Source organism: Lepidothrix coronata, unplaced genomic scaffold (assembly GCF_001604755.1).
Source record: "Lepidothrix coronata isolate B3197 unplaced genomic scaffold, Lepidothrix_coronata-1.0 Scaffold7, whole genome shotgun sequence".
Classification (NCBI taxonomy): Eukaryota; Metazoa; Chordata; class Aves; order Passeriformes; family Pipridae; genus Lepidothrix; species Lepidothrix coronata.
Genome location: NW_016690187.1, coordinates 5,672,245 through 5,694,848, shown reverse-complemented (window position 1 = coordinate 5,694,848; position 22,604 = coordinate 5,672,245). Strand labels below are relative to the sequence as shown.

General features: G+C 35.6%; 1 protein-coding gene across 1 annotated transcript in view; it reads right to left on the bottom strand.

The window, feature by feature from the left end:
- PDE1A (phosphodiesterase 1A) overlaps positions 1 to 22,604 on the bottom strand; it is a 206,501-nt gene that overhangs the window by 156,328 nt on the left and 27,569 nt on the right. The window lies entirely within an intron of this gene.

The window sequence follows — 22,604 nt, the reverse complement described above, 5'->3', positions numbered from 1 at the left end:
GCTATGCATATGGTCTACACAGTGCATTGGCACTGACTCAATTAAGTAGGTAAAAGAGTTGATTGATATATTAACAGTGCTTAGATGACCTAAATAAGGAGACTCAACAGGGAAAACTACTTCTGCAGTTTTTGCTACATCTGATTTATTGCATTTGAGGCTTGTTCATATAATCACTAAGGAACTTATATTCATTTATGTGTCCTGCAAGTACCAATTTAAAGTATAGCAAGGAGAAAAAAATATCTTCTATTTTTGCTATGTGCATGGCATATCATAGTGGTAATGAACATGGTGTCAGATTCATCACAGCTTTTAGGCAACTAAAAGTGAAAACAAATATTCATGAAAGCTTGCATACAAATTAGCTGATAAACTTCAGGCCACAAATAGATATATATTTGCACACCTACTTATGATATATTAAGACCTTGTCACATTTGATTGTTCAAATACTACCCCTTATTAGAGGTCACCAGCAATAAAAATCTGTCATGACTGTGTGTTGAGTGTTCACAGACCAATTCTGTGCCAAGTCGGTTCATTAAAGCAGATGTCTCAGATCTGCATTCATGTTGTCTAGGACCTCACTGCAGTCCACAGAATTTAGACGTCCAGGAGTCTTCTTAGACACATCTATTTTCAACTTGACTTTGAATGTGATCTTTCACTCACTTTAGAATCATAGAATCATTCACTTAATTCAGTGAACCAAACAATCTGAAAAAATCTAGGAGATAGAAATATAGAAAAAAAATGAGCAAATGTAGAGATGTGTAATGCATGAGAAGTGTGCTATGAATAATCCAAACAAAAAGAACTGCAGAGGAAGACTTGCTACTGCATCATAAGTACAAAAACAGAAGATAAAGAGAGTAGTTTTTGAGCAGCTGGACCTGGAAAGAGGCCTTAGAATCAAAGTTTGAAAACCATTGAAAACAGACAATCACAAAGAAATCAAATATTCAGTGTGTTGCATGTCAGTGAATGAAATGAAGCAAGAGGGTTGTTCAAGGCCGGGTGATTAAAGCAACATCTTGACATGCTTTGTAAGGTAGATGCTCAGTTGGCAGTTGCATGCTACATCTTTATCCAGGTATGTTTATATTGATCAGCAGAAATTCAGTGGTAATTTAAGCTAAACAATAACTGTTTCATGCACAGGGAACAAAGAAAATGTAGAATAAAGAAAAGAATGGGAAGTACAGAATAGTTCTGAGATTTTCTTCAGTCTTACTTCCCCTTAAAAGTGACTCTTCTATAACTTTTCAGGTTTTAATTGTAGTACTTCAGAAAAGAAAATGGGACTATAGAGAACAACTGAAAATTGGATTCAATTTTCTGAAAACAGCAATTGCACGTGGCTCATACAGGGTCACGGGGCAATAAGCACAACCTAAGAAAATAGGGATCGCAGGTTTTTAAGGTTTGGTGACTTTTAAGTTCTTTATTAGGATGAATTGGCAAACTGGTTTTGAAAAGCATCAGTTGAAGTTGAGGAGGAACATTCATGAAACAAACACTAATTTTTAAGAACTCCTTAGGAAACAATTTGGCTACGAAACTAGCATGCTACTTTTTGCTAAGAGAGGAAACCATTCTAAAACTGGCAGCAGTGCTGAAATAAGATGGATTGAAATTGTCACAGAAAATCACAAGGATAATGGTGTACTTCATAACAACACAAGATTGGTTACTTTACAATGTCAAAAAGGGCAAGACTGACCCCATAGTGAAGAACAAACAGTTGTAAATAAATACAAATGTTCCAGGCTAGTTGTGTCCCTTTTATCAGAGCCCACTGCCTATTTTATCACATTTTGGATGTATTCAATCCCTTTTTAGGAGTTATTATACTTTTGATAATCATGCACAGAAGAGGTAGTGGTAAAAAGTCATTTGAACACAAAAGCTGTGGTTAACTGCGAAAAATTGTAACTCCCAATTTACTGGTGTTTGCATATAACTAGAGAAAGAAAGAGAGAACAAGGAATATAAAACAATAGGAAATAGGAAATCTAGATTTTGCAAAGCATTTGCCAGTTTATTCCACTGAACTACATCATCTGTAAAGAAAATAACTAGTCCATGGTGGCAAGATGTATAGACAAAGACAACATAGAACAAAGTTGTTTCAGCTAATTATTGTCTATAAGAGGTTATTTCAAGCATTCATTTTGAGCAACTCCACAAAGAAAACAAGAAAATCATTCCTTTTTGATAAAGGTTACTTACACAAGGACCGCAGCAACAAGAAAATGTTTCTTGATATTTATAAAAGACTATAACAGAACAGATGCCAGCAGAAAAAAAAAGTCTCTTCATCTCAAACTAAAGAGGCAAACTTGGGAATCTACCCTGACCATAGCTATTTTTACTGTACAGAAGCTTTCAACTAGTTGCTGAATCCAAACAAGTGGAATGAAATCATCACACCGCACATAGGATTCCTTCCACACCTGAGTTGCAAATCTGAGCTTTCAGGAGAGAAAGGCAAAGACACTGTCTTTGAGACATGAGACCTTCTGCATCATAACCCCAAGTATCTTCTGTACATTTGGCGCCATTCTCCTGTAAATGTTGGAATATGCACAATAATATCTGATTCAGAATTAGTCTATTCAGAACCTCCACAGTTCGGGGAACTGCCATGGAACTGAAAATCTAAGTGCAGTTGAAAATGCCCTTTCTTAACATATTCTGCACTTTAATCTTAATTTCAGTAAAATATATTCCAGTTTTTGGCTTTTAAATATCTTAAAAGTCGAGTGGAGTATTAAACTGATGGTAAAAACTGGCAACATGTTTTAAAATTAGTTCAGCACTCTAGAATGCAAAAAGATTAAAAACAAGAACAAAACTCTACTGACAGTCAGATTTTAGTACCACTTAAGTATGTTTGATATCATTGGAACATGCAAGTTAAACCAAAGTATAAAGGTAAAGATTAAGTTTTAAAATTGTGCTGGCAAAATATCTCTGTCAAGTTTTTCAAATCAACCAGTGATTTGGTCTCAATGTCTATGCAGACATTTTCCAAACAGAAATCAGGAGAGAAATATGTGAATTCAAACATAGGAGCATCTAAAATGTCAATTGCAAAAATTTTTGAAGTTCACATGTAACATTTGTTTCCCTGGTATAAGATGTTAAATAACATATTTTTATTTCAGGCTACAAAATATCTCAACGCAGACCATCTGAGGATTAACAGAATTTCCTCAAAAATTGAAAGCAACCAAAAAGCAGTTCATTTACCTTTTGTATAGAGTAAATCTTTGGTGAGTCCATACTGGTTTTAGTAAGTCTGTAAACTTAGATGTTCTGCTTTGGGCTTTGCTTGAAAAAGTGGTAATATAACTCTTGCTCAAGTGTTGTGCAAATGGTGTGGTCAGAGTAAAATTTCCTCGTTTAGCTGTGCTATGGCATATTTGGAAATCAGTTAAAATTCGACCAAATTATGTGACTAATGATTCTAAAGAGGAAAGTGCTAGCCTTTTATTTATTTATTTAATTAATTATTTATTCTTTTTAATATAACTTTCTCTGTCTTTTGAAAGACTCGATAAGAAGGCCGGAGAAATTAAGCAGTAGTGGATAACATAATTTCTAATACAGTTTTAATATATACTCACCTTATATAAAAAGGCAGCTGGAAGTTATACAAGAAATTTGTACCTCACATTCTGAATTTCATAAATAGCTTGTGCTGGTATGGGAAGTTATACTAAACTATGAGGCAAACAGAAGGTAAATAGACAAACAAGCACAGATATAAGTTATCCAAGTGCTATGATGAGTATACAAGACAAAAAAGTAGGAGTGCAAGAATAACAACAGACCATGACATAAAGACTTCACCTTACACTTGTCTTCAGAAGTCAGACCAACATTGTTTCTGCTTTTCTAAGACAGTAAAATAACTTTGTATAAGCAAAAGTCTGGAAAGAGAAAGATGCAACAGTAGGATAAAGACTACCTTTGTTCCTCCTTATTTCAGCATTATGCACCTCAGGCATCAATATCCCACAGAACAACAGAGACTAAAGCTACATATGTGTAACCTAGCCAACCTGTTTTACAGCAAGAATGACAAAGCTATTCCCCCTGCCTTATCTGACTGGTCTCAGCAAAAAAATTCTCACAGTACTGAGATAGTTACTAGCATTGGTGAAAGAGAGGTGCACACAGAGGTGAAGATACGATCTGGAAAAGAGGAAAAAAATGGGTGATAAAGATTTCCAAGTACCTTCCTTGGAAGGCATTTAAAAATAATAGAAAAGAGCATTTTATTTTTCTGTGGAATGGCTTGTCCTGAGGTTTTCCAAGTCGCTAAGCCTTCTAGCAGACACTGTGGGAGTGAAGCAGTGTGCACCATAGAGAGATAAAGGGAAGGAATCACTTAACCCACTTGGACATGAGCAAATCCATGAGACCAGATCAGAGGCATCCAGAGGTGCTGAAGGAGCTGGGCAAGGTCCTTGTGAGGCTGCTTTCTATCATCTGTGAAATATCAAGGGAATTGAGGAGCTCACAATAGAGAAGGCTCAGGGGAGTCCTTATTGCTCCCCTGCTACAACTACTTAGTCAAAGGATAGAGAGGAGATGGAGGTAGGTACTTCTCAAAGGTACACGTTTATAAGACAAGAGGCCATAGGCAAATAGAAATATGAGAAATTCTGGCATATGGGGGGAAAATTACCACAAGAAGTTCCAATATTCTGAGAAGAATTTTTGTCATGAGTAGATAAGTACTGGGAGAGGTTACAAAGAAGGGCTGTGGAATTGCCATCCCAGGGTGTGTCCAAGGCTCAGCAGGAAAATCCCCAAGTACCTCGGTCATGTTTGACTACAAGAGCTCCAGAGTTTGCTTCCAGCTAAAATTGGGGCTCTAGGACTCCAACATACATCAATACTGCCGCCATAGATAAAGCTGTATGAATAAAGCTGTGCTTTGCACTCCAGTAAATTTGGACTTCTCATTTCCAATTACTTGAAAGTTCTTTTAAAGAAGTACTTGAAATTTGAACACTTCACGTTGTTTCCAGAAGCAGGATATAGACAATATAATTTACCTGCAGAATTCATTGCTGCAGGATGCACTTGATCTAATTATGTTATTAAGATTTTTAGCAGATTAAGTATAAAAATAATTACAACAGTTATTAATGTGACATAGGATACAAATAAAAAGGCTAGCAAATTTCAGGCTTTAGTCAGACCATAAGCATATCACCAGATGGAACAAAAGCAAAATTACCTTGTTGTAACAATACGAAATCCTGGGCAGGTATATCTAATACAAAATACTACCAGAGACGGAAAATTGAATTACTTCACTATTTTCCTGCATGTTATATACAGTTTTTAACATTAAAGGACTTGACTTGAAGAACTATTTTGTGTGTTTGATTTTTCAGGATAAGTAACAGACTATACTGCACATGAGTAATTATTTCTCTGCCTTTCCCTTTATCCATACCTTCAAAATATAAAAGAACAATTGTGACAGTATGCAAAAGACTGAAAAATAGTGAACATTTTACTACTTACAAATCACTGTTGAAACACGTCTACTAAATCCATGTTTTTGTATGCAGAGGTATTACAAAATAGATTTAAAATTTAATATGTAATAACCCAAAATATAATGGTTCATTCAGCCAAAACAAAGGCTAAAAACATTAAATGGCAAAAGCCTGGAAGAATTATCTGCTTTGTTTTAAAAACACATTCAAAATGAAGAGACGTTAGCAAATTTAATCTGCTATAGCTGACATCATTCCCGGGCATCAGTTCAAATTCCAAATTTAATTTCGGTTGAAGCTTTAGTAAAAGTAATGTCTTCTGCAGATTCAGACCCATCTGACTGAAGTTATGTGCTGATGACAATAAAAAGTAACTTAACAAAATATGGTTTCTGTAAATAGTTCTTAAAATTAAGGATAGACAAAATATATGTTAAATTGGCTTACGACAACATTCTCTTGGATGTTGTTTACTATTAGCATGGTTTATGCCTTCAAAGTAAGTATCAGCATAGACTTTAGAGTTCTTTTGAATGCATTTTTTTGTTTGGATAGACACATGCTTCACATCACAATTTGTTGACTGTTCATATATTGGTAAGGTGAAAATGTACTTACTACTGAAAAGGTATGACATGATAAGCAAAGCACAAAACAGGGAAAAAGAAAATCCAAGCTGGGAAAAATCTCTGCCACAGGTTTACCTCCATGACATTCAGCAAGATTTTAAATTCGTGACAATTTTAAAAGGAAGATTCATCACTCTGATCACTCTAACATAGAGATTTCTTACACAAAAAAAGTGTCTTCAAAAAAAGTATTACTATGTAAAAAGTATTCTACTGCTTTTTATGGTAGATATCAAAGTGTACTTGGTTTATCCCTGCTACTGACTTTGCAAAATTGGCAGGAAATTGCACGAGTTGAAGCTTTCTTGGGAAATCTTAGATTCCAAATTCACTCAGAAAAATTATCTGAAAGTACACTTGGCAGAGGCTTCTATAATCTCACAAAAGACCACAGTGGAATTTGCTGGGGATTGCCAGAGCTCCAATCACACACATTTGCATATGCAAAAAACATGGTTTGCATAAAAAAAATTACATTTCTTCCTACACACTGATATTTAGCCAAATCAATTAAATACCAACTTACATAACAGCTCATTAATCCTCATTAGTGTGCATTTATATAGTTCCTGTGATATCTATTTGTAAGTATCTGAGAGGGTAAATACTTTTCAGTTCCAATGAAACATACACATGCTCTATTATCTTCTTTTTTAAAAAATTACAGTATTTAAAAACTCACTCATAAAGGTGCCAAGCACATAATATTAAAATCCTTCTCCATATCCTTTTCAGTTCCTCAACTCCTTCTCTCATAGGAGTAAGTGCTAAAGAAATAAGTACACGCCAAAAATAAAACTTTAAAGATAAAATCCATATCCAGGAACTTTTTTGGAAATGGTTTCCTACTCCTTAGACTAGAAGGTTAGAGAATATGGGCAAAAAAACCCAACTTTGCTACCTCACTCAGAGCATCAGGTTATTGAACACACTTGAGGCCTTTGAGCTGACAACTGAAAAAGTGCTCATCAGTGAAAAATCTATTTACATGTTTTCTTAGTTTTACACTGCTAATCAATAAATACCTCCACATTAAACTTCTGTTTGTAAGAATTGAGTATATTGACTATATACTACAAAATGGTATTTTAGGAAAAAAGATCTGAAAGATACAATAATAGATACATTCCCTTTGTGGACTATGAGTATGCCCTGTGTTAACAAAGTTGTTGAACATAGTTAAAATGAGCACTGAGAAGGCAAACACAGTTCTTAACTTGTTTTAACAGAATCAGTGTGGAATCACAGAATATTCTGATTTGGAAGGGACCCACAAGGATCATGGAGACCAGCTCTTAATTGAATGGCCCACAGAGGGATTGAACCCACAACAGTGGTGTTATCAGCACCGTGTTCGAACCAACTGAGTTAATGCAGTAATCTCTCAGCATTGCCCCCCACAATTACTAGCAAATAAAAGCAATTTTTCCCACATTACAACGAATTTCTAAACACTCTGGGGCTTCCATTTTGATATTTTTTTTTATTCTGTGTTACCTTACCAATAGTAGTAATAATGCGAGTGGGTTTTTTTGTTTGCCTGGTTTTCTGTGAGTTTGTTGGTTGCTTTTTGTTTGAGGTTTTGGGTTTGGTTGTTTGGTTGTTTGTTTTTTTTTCTCGAGGGGTGGTTTTTTGAAAGGGGAAGAAAAAGAAGATAGACACATGGGTTTAGATTTCCTCAGGAAATCATGAAAGTTAGGAAGATGATAGTTGAAGTTGAGTTTCAAGAGCAAGCCTGATCTACTTAATCAAGTAGATTAACTATTTTAAAGTGGGTTATAGTCTTTGCTGAATATAAATGAACCCCAGAAAGTCATCTTCCCAGTTATTTTTCCAGACATCAAAGCCCAAGCATTTCAGGCATGGAACAACCAATTTCCTTTAAAAGTTCTGGATTTAGAGTTGTAAGGATTTTAAATGATTATAGCACCCACCTTTTAAAAGTTAGCCAAATACAGATTTCTTGGCAGCTGGAGGCATGTAGAGTAGGTTTTTTTTTACATGAGAAAAGGCAGGGAAGTTGCCCAGGGGACACACTTGTAGGCCATAAATGGAGAAGTTAACCAAGGGCATTACGGATAAACACCCAATCTCTAATTCACCGCTTGTTTGTGCATCTGTAAGACACAGTTCAGGACAGGGAGACAGTATAAGTACATCCTTTAAAACCCTTTTCTATCGCTTTTCCATAACATCTATTGTAGGTGAAGGCTTATTATTCTAGTCTGAATATTTATGACTGTGAAATACTTGTTATCCCATAGTTTACATAAAGCTCAGGAAAACGTAATAGATTACAGCATGTGATAAAAGGGCTGCTTCTGGCACAAAATAATGTAGAAGAGATGATGGCCAGTTGTATGCCCTGCAGAGTAACCTAACACCAGGCCAAGGCACCAAGGACTGCACAAACAAAATTATGCTTGGCACTAATTTAAGTTCCAAACAAATGTGGCCTTTTATAAGAAACAAATATTTTGTTCTGCAGAATCCTTTCAGTCCGGAATTTTGAGTCTTCCTATTCTCTGCATACTTTTAATAGCAAGTATCTGGTTGATTAAACAAAATATTTTTGCTAAAACATTAAAAAGTATGCAGTATCTCAAGTTTCTCATAATCTCTATGTATTTTCCAAAGTAGCTTTTTGTTTCATTTTGTGTATACAAGGTTTCATCCACTTGTGTGAAGACAGCAGCTTAGAAAGGTCTTCCGTAATGCACTAAACACAATAGGGAAAAAACTCTGTAAGGTTTATGTTCAACATTCTTGCTGCAAATTCAGTCTAAGTAAAAGTAGACCTAATCCAAAATCCATGTAAACCTCTGACATCCCAAAGGATGCTGCAAAACATTTACAGACATGTTGGAAAGCTCTAATTGAAAACAAACAAGGCAAAAATAAACTGACAATGGCAAAGAAAACAAACAACAGGAGACAAAACCAAAACACTCATCACTCTACTCAAAATAACAAAGAATTTTTTAGCCGAAAAACTGTCTTAAAAAACAAACAAAAAAACCCCCCCAAACTCTCTTTAAAATCCCCAGAAAACCATGCAGTTTAAGTCTAAAAGTAACTCTTCAATAAAGAATTTGTGCTAAGTAATGACTTTCTAATCATATGAGGCATTCTTTTTAAAAAGCCAGAACAACATCAAGAATAATAATGAACTTAGAAGATTGTCACTTTAAAGAAATTAAATCTTTGCATTTTATCCTCCTACTCATTTCATTTTTATCCTTCTCATATAGGTACATTTAGGACTTAATAATACAGAAAACAGTTATTTGGTCACAAGCCAAAGATTTAGAAAAAATATACTTTAGATTTTTAATTCACTGATAAACCATCCTGGAAATTTGCATGGATTACACACTGAATTTTAGAAAAGTAAATAAAAAAAAGTGTCATTTGTGGTCCTACTTCAAAGTATTTAAGACAGAGCATGATTTGAAACCCATTATTGTCCATTTGAAGATGCCTACATAGACAAGTATCTGCTTATTGTTTGAATTGCAGACCTGCTAACCCAGCAAGACAGCCTTGCCTGCAGTGACCTTTCAGGGTAGCTGTTCACTGAGCTACAAGCAGGTGCTGTGGCACCAATGGCCATTACCTGCCACTGCCTGGACACCCACAGTGACCACTAAGTGGGCTTGGACACATCACCCTGATGCTTCGTGCTGAAGGCAGCCAGCACTTCAGATGGATTTTCTGAAGCTCTGAGTTATCTTTACTGTCTGCCTCAACCTACAATGCAATCAGAGCCACTTGTTGGCGGGTGTAGCTGCTGACCCCTACAGAAGGAAAAAAAAAGAAGTAAAAGAACTTTTTAGTTCTTTAGATCTTACTTACGGATTTTACCGGTTGTTCTTTGTAATGTCATTGTAACAATATTACTGGTGTTATTATTAATCATCTAATTAACATGCTGTAAAACTAGAAAGTAGAAATTCTTCAGAGTTGTTGGTTTTGGACTTGTCTTTAAATCTGAAGGAACTATATTTTCAATGGGACAAGTCAGGTCCTTCTTGTGCCCGTTTATGAACCTGTTTCTTCTTGATCATTAAGCATCTAATGACAGCTGCAACGATTTCACAGAACTATGGGTGCATATTTATATAGTGCACTCATCTGAGGCTCGGTGCTCTGTGACAGACATTGTACAAGGGAGTGAACCTGAAGCTGACTTGAGAGTTTCTTCAGTTAGTATAGAACAGAAAAATATTTTTTACAATTTTGTTACATGGAATATGCAGCATCTACGCTCTGTTTTTTTTAATTCCTATTAAAAAAATAATCTACATGTAATCTTAGTACAAGCCATGGCAATCTGAGTCCTTAGCTAAACCTCTCATTGTGGGAATTATTTTTGATTCTTTTGATTGTGGGATTAAATCTCACTGATTTTTGGTATCATTGAAGATGCTTTTGCTTCTGAAAATCATTAAAATTAGGCCCTATACTTCTGGATTTTTATATATATAAAAAATAGATCATCTTTTCGTCACACAGAATTTAAAACTGGGAAGGAACACAGATGAGAAGGATCCTCAAAATGAAATTACAGTAAAGCATTGAATATATTCAATGTACCTTTATCTTAAAGACAGCCTTTAGGATTCAAAGCTATTAAATTAAATGCATTCTAGCAATGGGACACTGATATCCAAGCTTATTTTAACTGCAGAGTTGTCACTCTTTCCTTATCTGCAGTCTCATTTACATGATTGAATACAGTCTCCATGTTTTCCAAGTACTAATATTGTAATACAAAAGTTCCATAAACTTGGGCTTTTCAACAGCAAATGCATTATATTCAAAACAATCTTAGATGTAAGTTCTCCCTTATTTAGTCTTCAGTGAAGACCACAGATGGGAATAACATTTGCTCACACTTTATTGCAGAGCAGACTATTTAATAATCAACGTGTTGGAACACTGTTCACTTTGCCTAAAAATAAGTAGCTCTTAAAAGAAGTAAGTTCCAGTGGATAAAACTCAAAGAAGTTTCTTTTTCCTTTAAACACACTATGGAAGTTCAATGAATGTGCAGGCAAAAATTCTAAAAGGTTTCACAGGAGTTGCAACTAAATATATATGTACTCATCACTATGAGCACACTAAAGTTCTAATGTTCTTCTGACTAGTTAACACAAACACAGTGTTGAGGTTTAACGACAGCAGAAATTTAATACTCATTTGACAATTGAAAAGTGAACAAACTGATGCATATACAGGGACAGAAAATCATCCATGTGCTACTATTTTATACATAGTATATGGAAACGTGACCTGAATTAACACGTACCCTCTCCCTGCTATAACAACAAAACTGCAAAGCAAAGCTAACATGTGTCAGGGGAGGGTTAGGTTGGATATTAGAAAAAGGTTCTTCACCCAGATGGTGGTTGGGCACTGGAACAGTCTCCCCAGGGAAGCTCACACAGCACCAAGCCTGTCTGAGTTCAGGAAGCATTTGGAAAATGCTCTGAGGCAAATGGTGTGATTCTTGGTGATGGTCCTGTGCAGGGCCAGGAGTTGGACTCAACTGACTCTTGCTGGTCCCTTCCAACTCAGCATATTCCGTGATTCTGTAAGATGAACCTCTCTTCCAAACAAACCATTAAATATTTCTTCTACTAGCAACAGTAATTTGGCAACATTTTAGTACTGTGCAAGAAAGGTAGTCTGACAAAGGAAATAAATTCTAAAATCATAAACAGCTGCACACAGCAAACTTGACTTCAGCAAGGTAGCATAAATAATAAAATATGTCCTAGATTAAAGTCATTCATATATTTCATATTCTCTCTCAGCTGCAGAAAATTCTCTGTATAACCAAAACGGCTCATGTAGTATTTTAAAGGACATTCACATAACAGGACACTAGTGTTTTGAGGTTTGCTTATGCATTGTTTTCTGTATGATCACCTATTTAAATTGGTGCAAGATGCAGCCTTAGAATCTTAGAACATCCTGAGTTGGAAGGGACTCACAAGGATCATCAAGTCCAACTCCTGGCTTCTGCAAATACAAACCCAAAGCACCTGTTACAAATTGCTTGCACTCAATCATCCCAACAAAGACTACTTGAAATTAGCAAAAATATGATTTTCCTGGGGTTTGTTATACTGTACAGAAAGGCATGTTTCACTTAAGACCATTCTTTTTAAGTACATTTTTTGTTGTGATGTACAGTATATAGTTTGAACTGCTGTTATACTTCACTAAGAATTCATTCTGGCACAGAGAAACTGGGTGTAAGGATAACTATGTAGATGTTAAACCTGTAAGGAAAACGTAAAAGAATTTCTGTATCTACTCATACCTGAGAGAACATGAAAGAGTATCCCTTTTCATTTTTAATAACTTTTTGTAATATTCAAGTAAAATGATTTTGTAAGAGAACTGTGATTTTGTAATCCTACTGTTTGTGTCTCTACAGACACTAGCCATTCAAATAAAATTCCAAGCTAAACTATTCTTATATTCCTGTATCTATCTTCCCTTTATAAAAAGATGCTTTTTTGAAAGAATTCCAGTGTTCTCCTTTCCAAATTACAACTAAGACTTATTAACTTCACAGATTTATAATTAACATTTAAATAAAACATGTCACATAATATAGTTTGTTCTGCATTATGTGAATACAAAGGGAAATATACTCAAGGTTCAAATGAAGAGAAGTTTATCCTTAGAGCAACACTATGAAAAAAAAAAGGTGTGTCTTTCTTGAAGTATGGCTTTGGCAGATGAAGTTTCAGTACCATTTACCAGTATCACACTAACTGTACAATTATAAACTATTCTAATTCAGATATAGACTCATACACACAGTTAAGAGATTTTGAAACAATTTGTTGAATAGATGTGATATCCCAAAAATATGTTCTGAACTAGTTTTTTGCATACAGAGACCTAAACTTGGAATTGCTGTGATTCATTTTTCTGAAAGGAATATATTATATAATTATTATAATGTTATATTAAATTATACTGCAGCAAATTGGTCAAATCTGCTAGATTTAAAATAAAGTACTATTTCATTTTGGTTTTGTTTATATAGTGATGATGTAACTTTTCCCGAAACCTAAGTAATAATCTCATCTCTGACCAAAATTTGTTACAGAAACACCATCAACTTACCAGGACCGTTTTCAAGAGTCTTCTCAAATACTTCATCATTTTAATTTTTGCATGTTACCAGTGATACTATCTTCTCAAAGAAATTTTTTTTATATGAATACAATGGAATAAAGTGTTGCTGTAAGCACACCAACCTGCAAATCTGGAGGAGGATCCATTTTTTCATGCACTGCCTTGCATGACACGACCTTGCTTAACTTGCTTAGTCTCCCCATACCTCAAGATTCCCTTTAGTAAGTGAAGATGAAGCACATATCCCCTGTCATAGGTTTGCTGGTGTAATATTTATCATTTTCATCCAGTCCTTGGCATGTTTCTTAAAGAGTGAGAGGGGAAAGCAGGATGCTAAAACAACAACAAAAAAGGCATTTTTGCAGCTATCTGGTATCACATTTGGAAAGGGTTTTGTTGCTGTTTTTTGGTTTCTTGGGTGGTGGGGATTTTTTGGGGGAGCGGGGGTGTGGTTTGTTTCTTGGTTGCTTTGGGGAGTTGTGTGTTTTTTAAATTCACAGTGCTAGAAATCTAAAGACTCTCTATGGTAGGATTGTTCACTAAGTTTTTCCAAATTTCTGTAAATTCATTATAATCCAGTCTGTGTCCCTCCAAGAGAATCCCACTGCAAAACTAATCTATCATTGTCTGGAACATCCAGACGCATTTGTAGACATTTGACTTTCCAAACTGGGTGCATGGTATAGCTCACAAGGATGATCTGGAAACTCTCCTGCAAATTTTCACCATATCTGAAAGTGAATGGAAACAAAACAAAAAAATCTTTCTCAAGAAAAACTCTGCCGTATCATCCACTAAGGACCACTTTGCTCCTAATGGTTAGATAAAACACAGTGTATCCTTCACAAAGATTTTTGCAGATGATGTTATATCACTTTGTACTGCCTCTACATGAATGTCATCCAAACTCAGCTGCCCATAAATTCTAAAATACTACTTAACTGCAAAAATATTTTAATCTGCATAAACAATTCTTTTGATATAAGTGAAAAGGTGTAAATTCAGCTAGAACTGTTGAGATATACTGGAATTCCTTACTAAGCTCAGTTTCTTTTCAAGTAAATAAACATTCATAGTCCATCAATGCAATAATAGCAGTTTTGAAAGATCTGAAGTTTTATGCCTTACATGGGCCTTTAAAAAGTACTAAAACATTCAAGGGCTCAGGCATTTATATTTTGGCAATTAATGTTTTAATTATATCTTAAACATATCTTGAGACATATCTTAAAAGTTTATTTTTGTATGCCTGTTCATTTATTTTGGTTTTCTGTGTTACATCACATTTTCTTTTTCTTCCTACTTTCTGTCTTTGTTTTGCTCCTCACTAACTGATCCACTGCTGTTACAAGCAGGTCTAGGCCAGGTCAAATTAAGGACTGCAAAACTCTAAATAAACATTCAGATTCTGTTTACAAGATGGACCCAAGTAAAAGCTACCAAGGTTGACTCCTACTGTAGTATTTTACTTCTAGAAGATTCTTTTCCCCTAAAGCACAGAGTACACACAAGAGATATGAGTTTTTAATGAAAGCCAAATTTTGCAATAGGTTTAAAAGGGACATGGTTGCAGAAGAGCTTCTGCAGCCTCTCTCCTGCTGCCAGCGAAGGCTGGTTTCACAAGAAGCACGAGGGGCTCTACTACCACACTGCTCTTGCACCTCATTTCAACTTGCATCATACTCAAATGCTTTCACTCGCCCCTGAAGAACAGTATTTCACTAAAAAAAAAAAAATTTGGAGAAACCCTGTTCCCTTCTGCTCTTGTAACCAAGTATTACCCACTGTACTTTGGATTCCCTCTCACCTCAGCCTAAATAAACTTTTCCCCTTTTTAATATTTCATGTTACCCAAGTCTGCCAGCTACAGCTGGGCCATAGTGTACATTGTGAAAAGCTCCATTTTTTTACCTTTACCCGAAATCTTTGGAAATTACTTTGGACACATTAGATCCGTGTCCTGCTTAATGAACACCAAGGTAAGATACACTAGATGAGCTTTTGTTTATTCTTAAAATTTAAGTCTTTTCTTTAAGCAAATCAACAGCCAAGCCCTTTGGCCTAACTGCACATCAGAAACAGTTTACAATAAAGGACATGAACTATAAAATATGTTATACTAACACATTACTAACAGATTTAAATAGTCTGATTTTTCATTCACAGTAATTTGCTAAAGAATATTCTTAATAAAACAGTGAAGGTAGTGAAATGTAAACTTCACTTGCTCCCTCAGCTCCTTTTTTTTTTCCTAAGGAAAAATGCCCTGTTCAAAGCTATTCTCTTGGGAGACATGGATTTTTACTCCAGTCTACTCACAGCTCAGTTAATTACCTCAATAGACTGCAATAGGAGCAAGTCTATAGACCTGAGGGTGTGATGTCTCCTCTCCATGTGTCTCAGGGGGATTTACTCTGGAGAAGCTCTGATCTAGTCCTTTGGATCAACCACCACATAGTGGCTGGAAAGCAGCGTGTGTTCCTGGAGCAAAACTGTTTTTACCTTCACCCAAGTGGGATCCAGTTCATGTTCTCCAAGACATACTTGTAATGTGAATGGAAGTGTGATAACTGAGGAAGATATGACCTTCTTTGTCCACCTAAAGGATCAGAGGTGGGTAAACTCAGTCACCCATTTTGATTTGCCATTAAAGGAATGCAGAAGTTTCCTGTGTTTGCTGTGACAATGGCACATGAAAACAGATGTTTTGAGCACATCAAAGAGTAAATTCTAGGAGTCAATAAACTGAGGGAAAAAGACATCTTAAAGACAGGACCATTCCCAAAATTGTCATTTGTTAGCCAGCACTTTAAGCTGGAAAAATTAAATGGGAAAGAAATTCCACATAGAGGCTTCCAAGTGAGCAAAGCCAGTGGCAAATTTGGAGAAATTTTAATTTCTTTCAGAACTAATCTAGTAGCAATTCATTAATAATATCCATGATTTAAATCTTCTATGGGACATCTCCTTAATTAAGACACAGCAATTCACAAAAGCATCAAGAAAAAAAAGCAGATGCAGTGATTTTCATAAATATAATTTGCTAAAACAATGTTTGATTGGAATACAATTAAAATGTTAGGATTCTACATGCCTCATATTGCTACAATCCTTTTTATGTGAGCAACGCCCTGAGTTTTGCTCTGAAAACAGCTGCTATAATTTTTAAGGCCACCTAATCATTTTCTTTGAACATTCCTCATAGACGTAAAAGCTATTTTCCACACTTTGTTTCCATAGATACAGCAATCTTTTTTATTAATCAGAACGATAGCCTGCAAATTGCTAAGCAAACACATCATCAGCAAGCAGTTAACATTGCACGCTGTGTCTGTTCAAACAGGGTCCCACTCCCATCACATTTAATTTTGGGCAATTAAGGCAGAGTGGGATGGGACACCACGATACCTTGCAAATGGAGATTTTAACGCTGAGGTTCAAGACCTAGGTCAGTTAGCACTTAATACCACAGTTACAGAGCACACTGAGAAAAGCAATCAGTTGCTGCTTCAGGGAGGAAAAATCTATGTCAGGAAGATCAAATTAAAGCATCATTTCATCGAAGTATTTGACTAAATTGAATTTTAATCCAGGAAAGCTAAACGGATATACCAAATAGCAGAGGGGAAACAGTGTTCTCAATCTATTAAGTTAAACAAAACAAATCTGGAAACATGCCTCCAAAGAAAGGCTCCAGCATCTTTTGCAGACAGTGATTTGGGTTTCTTTCTCTCTGAATATGCCAGTGAAGCAAAACAGATGAGCCTATAATTATTGCTGGACTAAAGTTGCTACGTTAGTTTTCCAGGGCTGTAAAATTTCAACGTTGCAACTTTAGTATATACATTAAAGTATCTGAAAGGCTCTGAAGAAGTGGGAAAACTCAGAAGTATTCAGAACTCAGAGACATTTTAAAATAAAAAAGATAATTTAAAATGATATCCACAAACCTTCTCTCTCTCCTTTATCTTCTCCAAATATCTGAACTTCTTCAAAAGAAGAATGAGATTATATCAAGAATATTTTCAACAAGTTGAAGAAATAAAATAAAGCATGGCTCATAAAAAAAAGAGGGAAAAGGAAAGGTGTTGCAGAAACACAGTATTAAAACCGGTCCTCCCTGAGTAATGTTCATGAAACAAGTATTTGATCCTCATACTAAGTGTCCAATACTGAAACATTCCACAGTATAAAGCACAAATGTAAGGTGCAAATTGAGTTGACTCTAACCAAGAGGAGACAGTGGTGTCATGGATAAAAAGTAACTCTGTGGACTCTTCTGTGCCCATCTCATATACTTATATAATTATATTTATCAAATAAAGCATCAGAATGATGGACCTCCCAAAACAGACACATAACTAGGGATGATCCTAGGTGAGATTAAGCTTCATTTATGTTTGTGACAGAAACAATTTCCAGTTTCTTGCTGTTGCTGTGGCTACTGTATCTGTCATTATGTTAATCTGACAGTTGTTTTTACTGCGACTTCTCAAGCAAGTCCACCACCAGTGGGCAGATATCACTATGGCAACTCAGCACAAGTGGAGAAACTGTTCTGAAGCTGTTAGGCAACACAATGCCATCAGCTGCTGATGTTGCTTAAGTTTAGTACAGTTCATGTTGTCTGGATCATCTATTTAGGTGCACCAAAAAAAGACCATTCCAGAGAGTGATGTGGAAACAAGCCATCTTTGTGATAAAAAAAAAATAAAAACTACAATACAGAGTGAAAAAAAGAATAAAACAGAAGGTTGGCTTACATTGTTCCTTTTCAAAACTCAATCTAAACCAGAAAATTGGTTTAGTAGGTTTTTTAAATGTAGGGTGTGTAATTCTTAATAACACTTATATAATTAGTTGAAAAGATATTTTGCAGAATTTTTAAAAAATTTGTAAAACAAAAATTTTGAAAATTATTTTTACTTTAGAACACTTTCAGTTCATATCTCTCCAATATTTTTAATCTGGCCTGCAGTGGGCTATATAAAGCAAATCTTAGCAACTTTCCCGATGAAGAAAATGCTTAACATAGTTTGAGGAGTGCAAGTCATCAGTAGAACTGCACTTCACTTTGGCCATCACAAGCGCTAAGACAGCTACAGAAATAAGTGCTTTATCTCACACAGGGGATGGCTCCTGCAGAGGAGCAAAGTACCTTGCAAGAGGAGTGTGGACAAGTTAATGCTGCTGCAGCTGCCTGCCACGTGCTTGCTTTGTGGAGAAAATATACCTTCATCCTTTCTTTTTAGAGCGATGGAGCAATAAATTCAAACACAACTTCTAAAGCAAGGACTAATCAGTGAACTACGAATTATTATCCAAAGACTGCCTGTTCTATCTGTCTTCTCTATAGCAAGTTGAGCACAGGCTTACATGTTTGGAAGGAGGACAGAGACACTATTAATACCTTGGAGAAGTGTTTCTGTACATCCAAAAGGAAATCCCTACTGACAACATCCAGTTTACTGTTAAATGTCAAAGGAAACAGAGAACAGATAATGCCACAAAGATGACTGAGAAAAAAGATTACTTCAAATATGCACCTGCAAAAGACTGAATTAAACTGAATGAAAACAGTTTGGGGTTTTGTTGGGTTTTTTTTATTAGTTTCCAGGCATATACACAATTTTAAACTACTTTAAGACATACCAGGTCAAACTATCAAACAAAAACTTGTTTTGACACTTCTCATTAAACATGCAGGGATTTCTTTGAGCCTAATACAGCTGGAAACAGTGAGTGGGTTATATCCTGAAGGATCCTAGCACTGCCCTTTTGCAGAAGTGAGCACACAAGTACCAAGTGAAGACAACTGCAGATGCACCTGCTTAACTCTTTAAAGTAAAAATTAGATCACTTACAATAATTTTAAGAATTATCTCCTAGACCAGGTGTAACTCTTACATATTAGAAGCCTTCTGTCCTCAACACCTTGAGAACTCCAGCTCTCCAATGCTCCTAGTTACTCTTGCAACACTACTTGTGTTAATTTTTACCCAAAATATCCATTCAAAGCTCAGATGCCCCTGCCTGAACAGTTGGAGTTCTAACAGGAGTATCTCACCTGATAAACCCAGGATGTTAATATTTCAGTAACTACTTTTTAGTTCATATTTCATTAGTGATCCTAGTTATGATGTGAGTCATGTAAATCTATACATGTTTCATTGATGACAAAATAATGTAAAAGCTATGAGAATTTTGGCCCCATTTTTTTATTGCATCATTTATTCCAGCAAAACAAATAAAAGAAATTCACGTAATAAATCTTTTCAAGCTAAATCAACATTGAGTCTAAACATTTATTACATTTTGTTTAGAGTACAAAAATTAATCCAGGAGAATTCATTGGCATAGCCTATTACTGGACACTCTCCAAACACTTATTTTGCAGATGTACTTTTACTTGGCAGCTTGTGCTATAGAAAATATAAGTGAAGAATATAGAATGATATGCAGTATGTGTGATATTAACTGTTGTCTCCTACCTTTCCTTCTAATTTAAGTAAAATTACAATAAATGGCAGTAAAATTACATAGTTCAGAGACCTTTTCCTCTTATCACTTCATGAGGGAAGTAGTTATTCTTGATCAGTTCTGCAAACCAGATTTTCCAAAGGCATCTGCAAAATGCTAGACACCAATATGGATATTCTTGGGTTCCTTCCCGATTCCAATAAAGTCTATAATTAAATGTAGATCTGTTTAGCGGTAGATGAATCAAACTACTTAGTTGGAAAACCACATTTTAGAGAGCAGTCTTCTTCAAGCTATAAAATCTGTAATGATAGCATTACGTCCAGTGATGCAAAAACCATCTCTACACTCACTCAAGGTATTGAGTGACAGTCACAGAAGTATGTAATCTATATACATTGTTTAGCATGCTGAATTTAAGAGTTACAGTTTGCATATTTTTTTTTTTTTCTCTGACAAGCAAGGCTTCAGTGTGCTGAAGCATGTAAGGATTAATCAGCCCCTTGTTCAACAGCTTTGAACATATTTTTGGGTACCCATCTTTGCTGCAGTGGCCTCAGCCAATATGCTTCTGGGAACATTTGTTTTTTTCAAGATTTTATTTCTTCTTGTGCCTCTTAGTCAACTAACAGTCTTGATCTTCTCCACCACTTCCAATTGATGGGCCTCCAGTTTCTAATAGAAATGTTAATCCATAGAAGCCTAGCCTTACCTTTCCCAATATTAAATTTCCTACTGCTATTATTTTAACAAGGCCATGAAATGGCAGTGTGGCAGTTTTTATGCAGCATGTTTATGATCATCCTCACTCTTTTGTACCTCCTAACTTTGTGGCATGGATAAACTGAAAACAGTACTTTTCTACTTTTTGTGCAATGGCTATTAATAAGACCAAAGCCCAAGACCAGGCTATAGGATGATGTTTGGGAGTACTACTTAGTAACCTTATTACACCCTGACTGTTTTTACTTTGCCCTGGCTCATTTTTGTCTCTCTTTTCCATAACTGTTTGTCCCCAGATGTGATTGTTTAATTATTGTGTCCTTCAAAAATGTGTTTAAGAGGATTTTTTATTATTATTTTGATAACAAAGGGGTCTGCAGTCTGTCTGTTTCACTCCCTTTCTTCAAGTTCAGTTATTTTAAACATCAATTGGACAAAAAAATAAAAAACCTTCCACATTCCATAGCTATAAAGTATCTGAAGAGGAAATAATTTTATCCCTTTCAGGTGATCATATTAAAATGTTTTGGTTTTCCCTCCAGATGTAGAAATACTCATTTTCATGCTGTTATTTATGCTAACCGTTCTTTTTTTGCCTCTGCATTCTTAATAAAAAAAGAAAAAGCCAAGTATTAGTTCAATTTGGGGGCAATATCTACATCATCTTTAAACTCCAATTAGAAAATATCTGCTGACAGAGGATAAAGTGAAACAGAAAATTACATTTTTATGATGTATTTAATTTCAGATATAGATGGTGAAGCAAATGTTATTTCTGGCAGTGAACCCTTAAACAATCACAGAACCATCAGGAATGGATGCTATTGAGATGTGATTTTAGTAATTAGTGAGGACATGTAAGAAATTGCTTTAGGGACAAAAGAAAGAGCTGAGAGGAAACAGCTATTTAGTTCTAATTAAATGGAAAGATAAGAAAAAGGAGTTGTAGTACAAAGATTGAGTTTTAAGTGTACAAACTTTGATTATTAATGGAATGATTTGAAAATTAAAAATTCATATACGGAAGAGACTTGACATTTCTTTCAATTAGAGGTTCTTAATTCCCTTTCAGTGAACAGTCACGCATCACTGAAGTTTAGAACTGGGCCTCTCTTACATAAGGGGCACATCTACAGGACTGGCCATATGGTTGGGAAAACTGTAAGAGACATGAGTTGCTATTTGCATCTCATAGATGTACTATCTGCATTTTTCTCTACGGGAAGTGTACGTTTACATACATTTTTAGCTGCGATGTCAGGAATGTGCATATATACATAAGAGAATAAGTCCACCAAAAATTCTCTGCCATCCCTTTAACATCTCTTTATCACCTATGGACTTCATTAACAACTTTTTTATAAAAGAGTTACTTAAGCTCTCTGCACCAAATGCAGAGTGTTGTTGCATACTTGGGTTAGAGTACAGTCACCCACAACATGGATTTATATTGAACTTGCACTTCAAACATGTACCCAGCATACAAAGATGTGTCCAGAATTAAAACAGATTTAGTATAAAAGGCAAGGCCACCTCTTCCTATTCATTGTGCACAAGGGAAGGAATTACAAACTTGTAACCCTAATTGTTCCTATGCATGTCCTCCAGCCTGTACCCATGCTCCTGAGGCTCTGGATTAGACAGCCCCAAACATGTTCATCCACTGACACTGGTGGATATGGCCACCAGAAAGGGCAGGTCCTGTCCCTATATTAGCACACACTGCAGGAGCATTGTGTGCCCCACAAGCATGGACCACCACTAGGAGGTCCAGTACCTGGGCTTTACTTACACTGCCTAATTCATATAATCCATGAGGCTGATTTCCACCTCACAAAGTGACATGCTGTAGACAAAGCTAAAAGTCATACTTAAATCAAAAATAGCTCACTAAAGCAGCAATTGCACCAATACTGAGTTCCAGGTAAAAGTATTTTGCTCTGGAAGTTAAACCACAGTCCACAGTACGGGAGAGATGAGAAGACAAGCAGTAGAAGTGAAGTGCTCTCCAACAGCAAGAAAACATTCTATGTGAGTCATTAGGAATTATTCTTAAGCCAAGTGGAGAAAATTGAGTCATAAA